This window comes from Micromys minutus, assembly GCF_963924665.1.
Source record: "Micromys minutus genome assembly, chromosome: 4".
In the NCBI taxonomy this organism is placed as follows: domain Eukaryota; kingdom Metazoa; phylum Chordata; class Mammalia; order Rodentia; family Muridae; genus Micromys; species Micromys minutus.
The window spans coordinates 19,336,743-19,352,458 of record NC_137973.1 but is presented as its reverse complement, the minus strand read 5'-3'; the positions used below and the strand labels follow the sequence as shown (position 1 = coordinate 19,352,458).

At 37.4% G+C, this 15,716-nt stretch overlaps 1 protein-coding gene across 2 annotated transcripts in view; it reads left to right on the top strand.

Moving 5' to 3' along the window:
• Positions 1–6,106: 6,106 nt before the first annotated feature.
• The window catches only part of GUCY1A1 (guanylate cyclase 1 soluble subunit alpha 1), a 111,555-nt gene continuing 101,945 nt past the window's right edge, over positions 6,107–15,716 (top strand). The window contains exons 1-2 of one of the 2 annotated variants that reach the window (XM_080916394.1): positions 6,107–6,172; positions 6,569–6,664. The gene's annotated coding sequence lies outside the window, so the exon portion shown is untranslated. Of the gene's footprint in view, positions 6,665–15,716 lie in introns of both variants that reach the window. The other variant, XM_080916392.1, reaches the window with a different exon arrangement.

The window sequence follows — 15,716 nt, the reverse complement described above, 5'->3', positions numbered from 1 at the left end:
GCATTGTTTACATATTCAGGAAAAAACAGTCCAGATGTCATTAAAATTTTAAGGTAATCTCTTTGGAAATAAAACACCAATTAGCCCTGATAGATGGAGTAATCTAGGCTAGATAATTCCTCACTGAGAGTATTTCATAAGCTATTTTTAGGAGACAACCAAAATAGTTATCACAGACCTACACATGACTGATCTGTGTGCAAGAACGAGTCTCTAGGTAGGATGGGGTGGGGCTAGCCTCTGCTTATAGTTCCATGGGTGCATTATTGAAGAAGCAGTCAATTTATGCTGAAATGACTATTTTCTTCCAAAAGGTGTTTAGTAGCTGTACTAGCTGGTTTTGTGTCAGCTTCACACAAGCTGGAATTATCACAGAGAAAGGAACCTCAGTTGGGGAAATGCCTCCATGAGATCCAGCTGTAAGGCATTTTCCCAACCAATGATCAAGGGAGGAGGGTCCAGCCCATTGTGGGTGGTGCCATCCCGAGGGTGGTAGACCTGGGTTGTATAAGAAAGCAGGCTGAGCAAGCCAGGGGAGGTAACATCCCTCCATGACCTCTGCATCAGCACCTGCTCTCAGACCTGCTTGAGTTCCAGTCCTGACTATTATTTTTGTTTATATTTATTTTGAGAAAATGATGGTTGCAGTTAGTGTAAAAAAGACTAATTCAATAAGAACAGTGAGCCTGGAAATCTGCCTCTCTCTGCTCTCTCGTGCTGGGATTCCAAAATCTCACTGCTGCATCCAACTGATTTGGCCTTTACTATGTTGTTATCATTATTACTGTGGTTGGCTGATTTATTTTATTTTATTTTGAGACAGTTTCTCATGTAGCCTGGACTAGCCTTGAACTTGTTGTGTAACAGAGAAGAACCTTAAACTGTGATTCTCCAGCATCCTCCCTACAACTGCTGCTATTCATTACAAATGAATACATCAATACATCGCTTTATGTTGTGCTAAGGATCAATCCTAGGGTCCATTACGCTGGCAAACACTCTTCCAACTGAGCTACTGTCCTAGTGAGGGTTTCTATTCCTGCACAAAAGTTTTTAAAATGCACCTCAAATTTGAAATAAAGTACTTGTGTCATTCTTCAATGTATAGCCTGTTCCCTAAAGCTTTTATTAAACTAATTCTTCAGAACATTGTTCGCTTTTTCTTTTTTGAACAAAAGATGATTGTTTCGATCCGGAGCTAAAAATTTCTTCCTGAATTGAAGACACATAAATATAGAATTGACAGTATATTATTAGTGTCATCTTATCAAATGCACCCTTCAGGCTGAACTTTCCATGGCAGATTTTGAGTGAGTGCATAATTTTATTGCCTAGGTTTGAGAAAATATCAAGTGAACTTTGGAAGGTCCATTTGAAGAAAGGGTATAAGAGCAGGCTAGAAAGACAGATCATGAATTACACCCTAGGAGAAGCAATGTGAGACCTTTTCAATACATTTTTACATTGTAATAAATACAATAGATTCTAATTGCTAAAAATGGTTAAAATGCAATGTAATATAGAAGGAAAAAAGCCATTCACTCCTAACTCTAGAACAAGGCAAAACTACCCTTGCCACACTAATGCATTTCTACTTAAAAATTATTTTTATCTCACCTTTTTTTCCCTCCTGTCTGATATAAGTGCTTATTTTAACTTTATTTTGTTGAAGAACAGTGGAATAATACTGTTCTTATTTTGTAAGCTTCCATTTTAAAAAAATCATAGCAAAAGTTCATTTCAACTCATAAGCTTATACTCATAAATTTTTAGAATTAAGTGCAGAGGTATCTTATTTCTGTATGTTAGCAAGTCTGGCACTAAAACACACACACAAACAAACACACACACACAAACAAACACACACACACACAAACAAAACCTCTCAGAGGCGAAGGGGAGAGGAATGGAGGGAAGAACTCATTAAGGTGTGATTGGGGGTTAACATTTGGGACATTAATAAAAGGAAATAACTAATTAATAAAAAATAAAATAAAAAAGAAATGTCGAGATTTTAGCAGAAAAGTATCATCTATAAAGGGAGAAATTGAGAATTACATTTAACTTACAAAGTTTCAATCTTAGGGCTAAATAAAACACCTAAGATAAAAACTTAACAATTGGTACTCAAATCTGCATTGACTTAATGTGTCTTTTTCAGTGGACTTGTTTTTCAAAGGCATCTTTTAGGACTGTTCCTGTTTTGGTTGAAGTAGGAATGAACGCCAAAGTCTTGTGTATGCAAACAGTTGATCAACAGTTGGTGGTACTGTTTAAACAGTTAATGAAATCTTTCTCTTTTTTTTTTCTAATTTTATTTTTTATTAGATACTCTCTGTATTTACACTTCAAATGTTATCCCCTTCTCCCCTCCTATGTCCTCTTCCCCTCTACTTGTCTCCATGAAGGTGTACCCATTACCAATCACCCTCTCCACCACATTTCCTTGGCATTCCCCTACATTGGGAAAACACGCCCTCCCTATACCAAAGGCCTTTTCTCACATCAATGCTAGACAATGCTACTTCTGTTACATATACACCTGGAGCCATGGGTTTCTCCATGTGTGCTCAATGGTTGGTGATTTGGTCCATGAGACCTGTGGAAGGTTTGGTTTATTGATGATGTTATTCTTCCCATGAGGTTGAGCACCCTTTTGGCTTTTTCAGCTCCTTCAGTCCTTTCTTTAGCACCTTCATTGGGGTCCCCATGTTCATCCTGATGGTTACCTGCAAGCATCTTCAACTGTATCTGTATGACTCTGGTTAAGCCTCTGATAAGGCATCCATATCTGGTTCCAGCCAGTAAGTACTTCTTGGCATCAGCAATAGTGCTTGAGTTTGGTGGTTTCGTATAGAGTGGATCCCAAGGTAAGGCAGCCTCTCAATGATTTTTTTCTTCAATCCCTGTTTCTCTATTTGACCTTGTATTTCCTTCCATGAGAGTTTTGTTCCCCCTTCTAAGAAGGATTGAGACATCCACATTTTGGCCTTTCTTTCATTTTGAGCTTCATATGGTCTGTGAATTGTGTCTTGGGTATTCCGAGCTTTTTGGGACTAGCACCTCTCATAGACGGAGCCTTGCTGGACAAAGTAGATCACTACAGACCCTGCTTTGAAAATGTTCAGCCTCACCTCGTTTCTAGTACTGTCACTCTGTTTCCTGTGTATGTTTGAAGTGTGCCCTGTTCTTTCAGTTTCCATCTCCTGCTGCCATTTTTCCTTTGCCTTTCGGAACATATATCTCTCTGGAACTGAGAGCCAAGTTACATTTTCATCCTCGAGTCAATGTTGGGCAGAGTGTGTTATCACAGCAACAAAATGTGACTAATACAAGTCCCTCTGAGATTTTTCGATAAAGGAAGAGTAGAATACATCTCAGTCTTCCAAGAGAAAACAGTGCTGCAAAACTACAAAACAAATAAAACAAGACCAAAACCAACAAACAAAAACCCACAGGAACAACCAAAACAGCCCTGTGAAGCCTGGGGACCTGTGACATGTTGGAACAACAGCAGGGAGGAAATCAAGGTGGCAGTATTAGAGCATACACACATTTGAAGCTAAAACAAAACAAAAACAATTACAGTTAGAAATCCGTGGCAGAACACAGCAGCAAGAGAAGCTTCCCAAGCAGAACAGGAAATAGAAAGTTCTAAATAGAGATCCAAAACAATCACCTGGGGCATTGTTAGAAATAGGTCTATGACATTCCCCAGATTCATAGGATCAAAACATGATGCTAAATGCTTACTTTAAAATATTTTTCCACTAAAAAAATTAAGTCCTTCCTTAAGCGAATGTTATCATACAACACATGTAAGAAGAAAGCACACTACATGAGTGTGCTTCTTTTTCTCTCAAAGTATTTACTACCATCAAATAATGAGTGCAATCCTAAAGCATATTGAACGTATTTGCTGATTCAAAGAAAGGCAAGAGATTTGGGATGCTGGAGGCCATGGATGTAACTCAGTGGTAGTTTCCTATTCTGTTAATGTTCTTGTTATTTGGGGATGACCTACAACATTGAGACTTGAATTCCATAGTTACAATGTACAGTGGCTCCAAATTCTATAGTTTAAAATACATGTTTTGACAATAATGGTGTGAGTTGTGTATTTTGTTTCACCAGCTCAAAAATTAATGGCATTTCTTGTAAAATAGCTCATGACTTTCCTATTCATCTGGGTCAAAACTCCTTAATATACAATTCAGCTTCTGTACCAAGTAAGTGAGTTCTCACAGGAGGGCCCAGACTTGACCACTGAGGGAAGAAACCTAAGAGATCTAAAGACATTGAGGGTTCCATCTGCCAGTTTAGACATCTGTGGGGGAAGAGCTGAGCCCCTCATTCCAGGGACTAGGCACATCCAAGGTAGGAATACAAGATACAGTCATCTTTGCTGAGAAACTGGTTGTCCTCTGGTTTTCCAAGTGTTGGCCTGGGATTAGAGTGCATTGGCAACCATAAATCTCAACCAGCCTGTTGCTATTTTCACAGTTACTAACAACTCATGGTGCTCCGGGAATCACTGTACACGAGCACTTTTCCTGTTTTTGTGTGAGGGTTATGTTTTCCCCTAGCATAAGGCAAACCTACGTCTCCATGTCAGTGCTTGCATGAGATTGATGTCCATGCCACACTTATGCAGGGTCAGCCAGGGTGGGACACCCTGGCCAGGTAAGGGCAGCATCCATCGGGACTCATAAACTGTAGAGAGAAATATGCATGGCCTGTGGAGCTGAATATCCTTCCACTTGGGAAGCTGCTGAGTGGGAACAGTATCCCTGCGGCGCTGAACAGCATGCAGTCTCTAGAATGCTGACCCAGCGAGTTGCCAGCTTAGGAGCATTTGTTCTGACCATCTATACCTCTGACTTCCCACTTAATCTGTTCGTGGACTAAAAGCAAACTGCAAACATTTCCCTTTAAACAAGGCACATGCCTTAAAACTTTATTTATTTACCTTTCGAGTTTTTATTTTTTTGCAGGGGGCAAGGTTTCACACTATAGTTTATGTTGAAACACTTTACCATGGAGACAACCAAAACCAAATAGACTCTGTGTCCTTTATTTCAGTTCTGCATGTAAGACTCTGATTTTGAGAATAATAAAATATTTCATTTGGGGGGTGCCTGGAGAGCTTTATTTCCATAATCTCTAATTTTTACTTCATAGCTAATTCATTTTCATTATTTATTCCTCTTGACTTGGTAATGTTGTATGATGGATTGTTTATGCTTAGCCCAGGGAGTAGCATGTTGGGAGCTGTGGCCTTGTTGCACGTGAGCTTTAATATCCTAGTCCTAGCTGCCTGGAGGTCAATATTGTGCTAGCAGCCCTCCGATGAAGATGTTGAACTCTCAGCTCCTCCGGTGCTTACTCCTGCCTGGATGCTGCCATGCTCCCACCTTGATGATGATGAACTGAACCTCTGAACCTGTAAGTTAGCCCCAATTTAATGTTAATTAAGAGTTGCCTTGGTCATGGTGTCTATTCACAGCTGTAAAACCCTAACTGACAGAAGTTGATACCAGGGATTTGGGTATTGCTGTGATAGGCCTGACCATGCTTTGGTTTGGAGGAATGTAGATTTGGGGGATTTTTGGATTTGGAAAGCAGTGGGATGTTTTAAGTGGGCTTAATAGGCTACCTTAGCAGGAATATAAAAGACCTTATTACTGAGAGGGATTTGAACTGTGTGGACCTGGCCCAAGAGGTTTCAGTGGAGAATTTCAATATGTGGCCTCGAAACTGTTTTTGTGGTATTTTGTTGAAGAATGTGGCCTTTTGCCCTTGTCTGAAGAGTCTGCCTGGAGCTAAGGTAAAGAGACTCAGATTAATTGCATTGACAAAGAAAGTCTCAGAAATGCCCAGCATAGACTTTATTCTCTGGCTCAGTCTCATGAAGAGCATTTTAAGCAAGCAAAGGAAGCTGAGGAAGGGAAAATAGAAAATAAATGGTTCAAGCACAGAAGAGACACCAGGGAGTAAAACGGAGCTGAAGCCCGTGTTCAAGGATATTAAGTTGAATTAAGGGAGTAGTGACCTTAAGGCAAGATCTCACCCAGTTAAATTTAGGTCCAGGCATGGCGGTCCAAGCCTTTAATCCCAGGAGGCAAAGACAAGCAGATCTCTGAGTCCAAGGGCAGCCTAGAGAAAGTTCTAGGTGAAGAAAATCTTAAATCCAGGTTTGGTGGATACCAACTTTAATTGCAGTGCTTAGGAGACAGGCATGACGATCTTTGAGTTCAAAGTCAGTCTAACGGAGCAAGTTCCAGGCGAGCCAAACTTAGGCAGTAAAGGAGTTGGAAAATAGAAAGCTGGTGAAAATGTAATAGAAGAAGGGGGACAAGTTCCAGCATGAGCAAGCAGCAGAACGTGGTAGCTTCAGCCATGTGGCTCTGGCTTTAAAGTGAAAAAATAGAAGGGACATCTAGCAGTTATTTTATTGTACAAGTTTATTTTAGCATTCTTGTTTTATCATTTTTTTTGTTGTTGTTGTTGTTTTTTGTTTTTTGTTTTTCATATAAGTTGAGAATTGTCCTTTCCATGGTCTGTAAAGAATTCTGTTGGAGTTTTGATGGGGACTGCACTGAGTCTGAAGATCACTTTGAGTTGAATGGCTAATTTTACTATGCTAAACCAACAATACTTGAACGTAAGTGATCATTGCATTTCTGTTATCTATTTCTATTTCTCTTCTTTCTGTCTTTCTTTTTTGTAAAGACTTAAAACTTTTGTAGATGTTTTTACTTGCTTGGCTAGAGTTTCCTCAAGATATTTTATATTTTTGATGCCATTGCAAAAGGTGGTGTTTTCCTGATTTTGTTCTCAGGCTACTTGTGATTTGTATATAAGAGGTCTTGTTCTTTTTTTTTTTTTTTTTTTTTTTTTTTGGAGCTAATCTTATTATGCATCTACCCTGATAAAAAGTGTTTATTATCTGTAGACGTTCCCTGGTAAAATTTTTAGGGTCACTTATTTATGTTATTATATTATCTGCAATTAAGATTCTTTGACTTCTTCCTTTTAAATTCATATTCCTTTAATCTCCTTCAGTTGTCTTATTACTCTACCCAAAACCTCAAGTACTATATAGACTAGAGATGGATAAAGTGGGCATCCTTGTCTTGTTCTTTAATTTAGAGGAATTGCTTTGAGTTTCTAAGTTGATATTCGATACAGGTTGCTGTAATTTGGCTTTATCATGTGTAGGTGTTTCCCAAATTTTTCCAGAAATTTTATCTTAAAAGGTGTTTCAATTTCATCAAAGGCTTTTGTGCATCAAATGAGATAATCATGTGATTTCTTTTCTTTCAGTTTGTTTATATGGTGGATTATATTTATGAATTTTTAGGTATTCAACCCTGTCCTTGTATCTTTGGGATAAACTATAGTTTATCATGGTAGATTATCTTTTGGATGTATTCTCATATTTGGTTTGCATGTACTTTAATGAGCATTTTTGAATGTATGTTTATAAGAAAATTTGACTTGTAGTTTTCTTTCTTTATTGAGTTTTTCTGAGGTTTTGGTATCAGTATAACTGTGGCTTCATAAAATGAATCTGCCAGTGTTTGTTTTGTTTGTATTTTCTGGGATAATTTGAGGAGTATTGGCATTAATTCTTTGAAAGTCTGGTAGAATTCTGTGATAAAATTTTCTGGATACGGGATCTTTTCCATTGGAAGACTTTTACTACAGCTTCTATTTACTAGGGGTAAAAGATCTACTTTATATTTGTTTATCTGATCTTGATTTAACATTGTTAAGTTGTACCTGTTGAGAAAACTATTCTTTTCTTTTAGATTTTTTTTTAATTTGATTGAATACAGGTTTCTAATGTTCTTGATGTCTGTTCTTATATTCCTCCTTTGGGTTTCTTGTTTTGTTACTTTGGGTATTTTCTCTCTTCCTTTCAGTTCATTTGAATACGGGCTTCTCTATCTCATTGATTTTCTCAAAGAACCTGCTCCTTTGTTTTAATGATTGCTTAATATTGTTGTTCTCTTTCTTTTTATTTTATTGATTTCAGCCATCAGTTTGATTATTTCTTCCCATCTACTTCTCTTATGTGTGATTACTTCTTTCTGTTCCAGTGCATTCAGGTATACTGTTAAGTTATGAATATAAGATCTCCCAATATTTTTGTAGGTACTTAGTGTTATGAAGTTTCCTATTGGTATTACTTTCTTTTTATCCCACAAGTCTGGGTATCCTGTATATTTATTTTCTTTTAATTCTAAAAAAAATATTTTTTCTTTATTTCTGTCTTGACCCATTTTTTATTCATCTGAAAATTCATTTTCAATGTGTTTGTAAGCTTTCTGTTGTTTCTATTGTTGATATCTAACGTTAATCTGTGGTGGTTAGATAAAATAAAGACAGTTATTTTAATTTTCTTGCAACTTTTGAGACTTCTTTTGTGTCTGAGTATGTGGTCATTTAGAGAAAGTTCTATGAGTTGCAGAGTAGAAGGTACAGTCTCTTGTGTTTGGGTAAAATATTTTGTAAATATCAGATAGTTCCACTTGGTTTATAATATCTATTAGCTATGGTATTTTTATCTGTTTAGTTTTTGTCTGGATGGCCTGATCATTGGAGAGAGCTTGATATTGAAATCTCCCACTATTGTTGTGGAAGGGTCAATATGTACTTTTATCTGCAGTGGTTTTATTTGAAAATGTTGGGTATCCTTGTGGTTGGGGCATAGATACTTAGAACTGACATATTTGTAAAGTTTTTTTTTTTTTTTTTTTTGATAGTGTTATTTCTTAGATCTTTTGATTAATTTTTGGGTTGAAGTTTATTTTGTTATATATTGAAGTGGCTATACTGGTTGCTTCTTAGATCCATTTGCTTGGAATATCTACTTCTAGTCCTTCACACTGAGGTATAGCTAAACTCGAGTTTTAAATACAGCAGAAAGATGGAACCTGGTTTCATATCCATTCTGTTATTGTGTGTCTTTTTAGTAGATGAATTAAGACTGATGAAATCACAATTTATCAATGACCAGTGATTTTTAGTTCCTCTTATTTGTTGTTATTAGTGACAGTGGTGGTTGGAGAGTTTTATTTTTCTAAACCTGTTTTAATCAGGGTTCTCAAACACTTTAACCTTTCTTCTAGCCCCCCGAACAAAGATAGGGCAAGAAGAAGGTTTATATGAAAAGGGTTCTGTGGACCTGTTCAGTAGTAGTTCTTTTGGGCAATACTAATAATCTTCCTTGTCAGGGTATCAGCTGTATATCTTTTTGCAATTTCATGTCTTGAATAGCTTTAAAATTTTTTTCCACTGCTTGTTTGTATTTTCCTGGGCTTCATTGAGGAATTCATTCATTTTCTTTTGAAGGAGTTCTATTATATTTGTAAAGAGCATTATAAAGTCTTTTGTGTGTGTGTGTGTGTGTGTGTGTGTGTGTGTGTGTGTGTGTACAGTGTGTGTGTGTGTGTGCTTCAGCTAAGTTGTTATATTCATGGCCTCTTGTGGTAGGATAGCTGACTCTAGTGGATACATTTTGCCCTGTTCTTGATTCTAGATTTATACTGGCATATCTGTATCTGGGTTTGGGATGATTAGAGGTCTAGGTGCTGGTTTTTGGATTTGACTTTGTTGAGTGGATGTTTTGTTTCATGGTTTCTGTTTCCACTCTGGCTTTTCAGAGTGTAATGGCCATGTGTAGCCTATTTTCCTAGCATGTTTATCTGGTGTGTTCACAGGGGATGCCTGCTGGTTTTAAAGGTTAAGTAACTAGGGTGAATTATGGGAAGAAAGGTTTGAAGAAAAGGTCTTTGTGTTCCCTTGAGGATGGGGACAGAGAGAAAAGAGAAACCACATCAGGTTGTCAGCTACAGAGGTAGGGATGAGACTTGGGGGAAAGATTGAATCTTAGGAATGATAGGAGAGTTGTAGATCTGCCTTCATCCTATTTGTTGCCCTTAAAGGAGTGGTCTTGAGCTGGCAGTGGGTGGCTGCTGGAGTTAAAGTCTGGGGGAAAAAAGCAAGTAATGGGTAGGAGGGTAGGAGGGGATGGTTTGTAAGATCCACAGAAAACTTGGGGCAGGGGTGAGGACAGGCTGAAGGTGGTGTTCTGTTGTAGTGCTAGGGACAAGATGGGGGATTAGGCCTGGGGTAACAGAGAGGAAAAGGTCTGCTGGTGGTCTAATTGGTTTTCTGGCAGGCTTGGCCTTTGCTGCAACAGGGGATACCTGCTAGAGTTTGGAGTAGGGAGGCTCTGGGGGGTTGATCCTTTGGGTCCACAAGTTTTGCCTATGGAGTTTTCTGACAGGCATGATCTTTCTTCATTTTAGGTTAATTATCTCACATATTTTATGACAGTAATGAAAACTTGGACTATGCTAATTATCTCATTTCTATGTATATTAAATACAATATTTATAAAACGCCTTATAGACTAACAAAAAGAAATTGGTTTCTATGCAACACTCTGTAAACAGAAAAAAAAACACAGTGATTTGGTTCATGAAGATTTAAAATTTTATCATGTTCTCAGTAATTAGTATTATTGAGATCTTACAAGATCAGAGTGACAGCCGTTGCTTCTTAATCCAGCCACATCTCAACAACTCTAGGATCTCATGTCAAAGGCTTATGTTTTTGGAACACAACTCACGGAACCTTGAGCCTTTTTCTAAATATATCTTTGATTTTCAAGATTGGCAGATAAAGATACATTAAATTATTTAATGTAATTTGTGGAGAGTACATATGATTATGAATTAGGAAAATTACATAAATGTAATTTGTGGGGAGTACATATGATTATGAATTAGGAGAAGGCTTTGAGAAAAGATAAGCAGATGAGTTTTTCTGCATTCACTTCCTTATGGTGCCTGGCTTTATGTTTTTCAATCTTTTATGGAAAAAAAAAAACTAAGGGGGTTGTCTATTTACACCTGTGCAAATATGCTCTTGATAATACTTTCTTTCATGTTTATTCTTGACAGCTTGATATCACTAAAACACCAACCTGATAAATTCTATACTCATGTCTTAAAATAATTTTATGATTTTATACTTTAAATTAATAATTATTTTCAAGTGAGACCAAATGAACTTCATTTACAGGTTTTCTTTTCTAACCTTGTAACACTAGTCAGTACTTCATGTAGCTAATGTACTGTGCTTAAATATATATTCGGAATGAGTCTGCTATGTGTTGTAAGAATTAAAATAGAAGTGTTCACATGTGTGTAATATCTTGAGATTTTTTTAAGTTCAGATTATGGCACTTTAATAAAATGGAATCATATTCAGACAAAAACAATGATTAGTATAGTATCCTTAATGGTGACAAGATGCTGTAGTGCCACTTTGTATGTGTTGGCTTATTTTCTCATCACAGCCATCTTCTGAAGTAGAAAACAAAGACTGAGTGGATAAAAGTTGTTCACTATTAGGACTTAGGGTCAGCTGGTTCAGTTTCAAGGAACAGATATTTCAACATTAAATCAAGTTGACTCCTGTATGAAATCTGATTGCCAGCAAATGGAGAACGAAGAAGCTTACATTCCACATTCAGTCAAGAATACTTAAATACGTACCTCCACATGTGTAAGGTGTGCTATTTATACCTGTGTCTGTGTATGTGTACCCAGGACACCCAGTCACCCAGTCACTACTGATCCCATCATACTTTTGATTCTGTTTTGGTTCTTTTCCTTCTGTCTCAGTTTTCCTGAGCGTTTGTCACAATTGCTTTTGACCCTTGGAACAGAAAGTCTCATTGATGACCATCTTAAGATAATGGTCCTAAAACTATTATCTAGGCAGCAGAGATCTTGTAGGCAGCAGAATGGCTGTGCACAGTTGGTCCAGAGATAATGGCTCAAGGTAATGAACAATCAGCATGGCAGCACTAGCTTGTCCTGAATAGAAACTCCCAGTAATTGCCTTTCTGTTTACTCAGAGGCTGCTATAAATACTGAAAGATAAACCTTCAGTCATTAGCCCTTTGTTATTGGAATGATCATATTTTTAAATCTCTTTTCTTCTATCACCATTCCATGACTGTTTGTTTGGCTTTCTAGAATGGATGGCTAACTGGTTCCTTGGGACAGGCCTTCCCGAAGCGAGCACTTTCTCCCTAATGTCTGTGCGTACAGTGTACATACATGAGTAACGTCTTTCCAGAATCCTACAAGAGTGTCACAGGTGACATTTGTACCTTTCTCTAAGCAGAACTTCTGCTACTTATTATGATGACATGTCATGTATCCTCTCCTCAGTCTTGAGTCATCTGACTTACTCCTATGCACTGGAACCGCTGAAGAAACCTTGCAAATCACTCTGAGAATCATTTTAAAATCTCTCATTTGTATATCAGAAGAAACAGTGGCTTTTAATATGAAGTATGTTCATGCGTCAGAAAAAAAAGTGAACCCATAAGTAGAGAGTAGAGACAACAGAGTTGGTTGCTTTGGACCTCACCAGCTTTTAATGAAAAGTGTAAGCCATTGTAATAATTAAGTACATGATCATCTGTAACCAGAAGAGTGCCTGGCTCTGCAATTTCTGAGCAATAGAACTGAGAAGATGTGTGCCTTTATATGCCTAATTACAAAGCTTAAAAGTCTTACTGCCATTCTCAGCAAAGTTACATACAATAGCTAATAGAGAAGAAAATGGATAAGATCATTTAATGGCCAACCTTTGCTAGCTTTATCACGGAACTCTCCTGGTCAACATCACAAGAGAGCCAAGGGTGTTATAGTGACTACACACACTGAAGCAGACAGATTCGATAGACTGTTTTTCATTCCTTGTTCAACCCCTTTTCTCTGTCAAACCTGTGCTGAAGGAATAAGACCAGGTAAAGTAGATGGTGCGTGTCTCCATTGATACATTATAGAGCATTTTATCTGCCTAGCAGATTTCAGAATCATCCCTTACATGTACCTTAAAGCAAAAGAGTACCACAGAGTAAATAGAATTACTGGAGAAATCCACTGGCAGCTTTCCTACCAATCTAGGTCACAGTCACTTATGCCTTGAATTTATTCCATGTCTATGGATAGCAAGCGGTATTTGCCAAACACAGCACTACGTGTTTGTTTCTTTCTTTGTTTTGTGGCCCTGTTTAGCAGCAACGTTTCTATATCCTATTAAAATTTTATGGCATTTTTGTTTTATCAGTTTGAGTAAAGAATCAGTAGAATATTAGATGGGCCCTTCCAAAACATAATCCCAAAGATTAGAGTTCTCTTTAGATCCCACCTCTTAAAGGATCCTTAATCAATGTTTTTCAATGACATCATGTGCTGGTAACCAAGTTCTAGACACATGAACTGCAGGGAGATACCCAGACCTAAATGATCTCATCTCCTCATGGTTTCCTTCTGCCTCATTTCCTCCATCTTCTGAGTGAGTTCACTCGTTCTTGTCCTGCTTACTGATATGGCTCCTTGCTCTGTTTTTTAAATTGTTTTTGAATATGCCTTCCTTTCCTCTCTGCTTTTTCTGCTGTCCTCTCAGCTTCTGTATATTCTTCCCTTCCCATTCAACTCCTCACTTAGACAAAGCATACATCATCGGAAAGACAAAGGCTCTACTCTGCATGCCCAGTGATTCTAAACAATGTGTATTTACAGAGAATGATAGTCTCTCCACTTTTCCCCATTCCAATGGTGGTTTCAAGAAAAATCAAAATTAAACAAGACTATCAGGGGCTGAAATAAGAGACTGTGTCATTTTGCTGATTGTCTTCAAAATCCTACACACAGAGGGTATACAAATGATTTATACAAAATAAACAGCGTAATTGCTTTCAATACTTCTCTGTTCATAGAACGACCAGCGTGACAGCTCTCCGACTTTCTATACAGCCACAAACAGGATGAATATATATCATGAATATTTTTCACTTATACTGGAACAAAAACTACATGGCACATCGAAGAAAATAATTTTAATGAAGTAAGAAGGCAAAAGAATGTTGCCATTAAATTCAGACCGAAACTCTGAGCTCCTCCATTGTCATTGGCGTTTCTCTTCACTGCTTTTAGAAGGCCAACAACAGTCTCTACTTAGCAAGGAAAGCACATTCCAAAGGACATTAATGCTGCCTGTAACTATTCTCAATGTCCCCGAGCAGGATAAAATGGACACTGGGAAGAGTTATTTAGGACTTATCAAAAGTTAAATTGAATTAGATTTAAATAAGGGTAGGTATGACATATTGAGCTGGGAAGTTGAGGAAAAGAGGGGAAAAGTAGGCTTAGAAGCTTTCATTTAAGTCTAAAAATTGCCACCAAAAGAACATAAAAATTAAATGAACATAACAGCACTATGGTTTCTGGACAAGAAGCATCTCTTCATCAGTAAGAAAATCAGTCCATATGAAGAACAAAGCTCTAATATTTATATTGATAAATGCAGAGAGTTATACCACAATGTGGATGTAATACCAAGACTGTGCCAAAAGAAGCCATAGTGCATAGCTGAACCCATACAACAGCATGACAATGCCATCTATCTGAGACTTGATCTGAAGTAGTCCAGCCAATCCTCTAAGCTTGGGTTCAACAGCTTACAAGATCAAGTCTTGTCCTTGCCTTAGACCCTGAGTCACGAAGATCTCTAGTTAGCTGCTAACCTGAACTACACAATGCGATCCTGTGTCTCAAAACCACACAAAACTTGCCCATTTCACTGGTAAAATGTAACATGTATAAAATCACACAAGCATTTATGATATGTTATGTGCTTTTAGTGATTTTTACTTACTTTGTAAACGTCTAAACCCTTTGTAAAAAAGAATAAATAACTTCCTTTGGGTTTTGATAGCAATCTGTATCAAAATTCCCAAATTGATGAAACAAAATAGGAAAAAGCACTTGAAGCCATAAGTTATATTTAGGCCTTTGTCAGGCAGCCAGATTCCATGAGTTTTGCATTTCTGACCCTTTGCCCTCTTCCCAGATAATCAACCCTTTAACCCAGACTTGGATTAAAGGGAATAACAGTATTTTTTCCCTTGTCTGTTTAACTTGGCTTAACTTTTGGTAGAAACTCCTCTTTCCCACAGCCTAATTCCAAACAAATTGTCATGTTAACAATACCCTAACTGTGGCTAACTCAGTCTTTTTGCCAGTGAACTTGATGAAAGGCCAATAATTGGGTTCTACTTCCTTTTTAGGTGAGAAAGTAATTATGAATTGCAACCTAAGATTTGACTTCTATTCTTATTGGTGAAGCTCCAGCTCTGTTACACACACTGAGATTGAAAAATAATATTTCTGTCTTGAGAAGTTAGGGGGAAAAACATGAAGAAACCACAAGGGAGATATTATCAAAAGAGTTAGAAAACACGTTTTGTTCCTTTTTTCTTCAGTGCGTACCAAAACATAAAAGAAGACAAGGAAACTTTACATAGGTTTCCTTCACAGAGTACAGACAAACCTTGTAATTATAGAAGTTTTAGGTGGGAGATTTGGATAGGCCAAGCATACTGTTTTCTTTTTTTTAAGCCCCAGAAAGACTTTTAATAACTGATTACTTTTTTCCAAATCAAGAATGATAAAAAGGTATTAATATATCTGTGATGCTTTGGATAGGAAATCAAGAAAAGGCTTGGGTAGAAAAAGAGGAGAAAGTAAACAATCACTATATGGGACAGATTTTAATCTTGCTCTAAGTTGTTCATGCCATTGCTGGAGGAACAGTACCAAGGGCATTTTTAACAACAT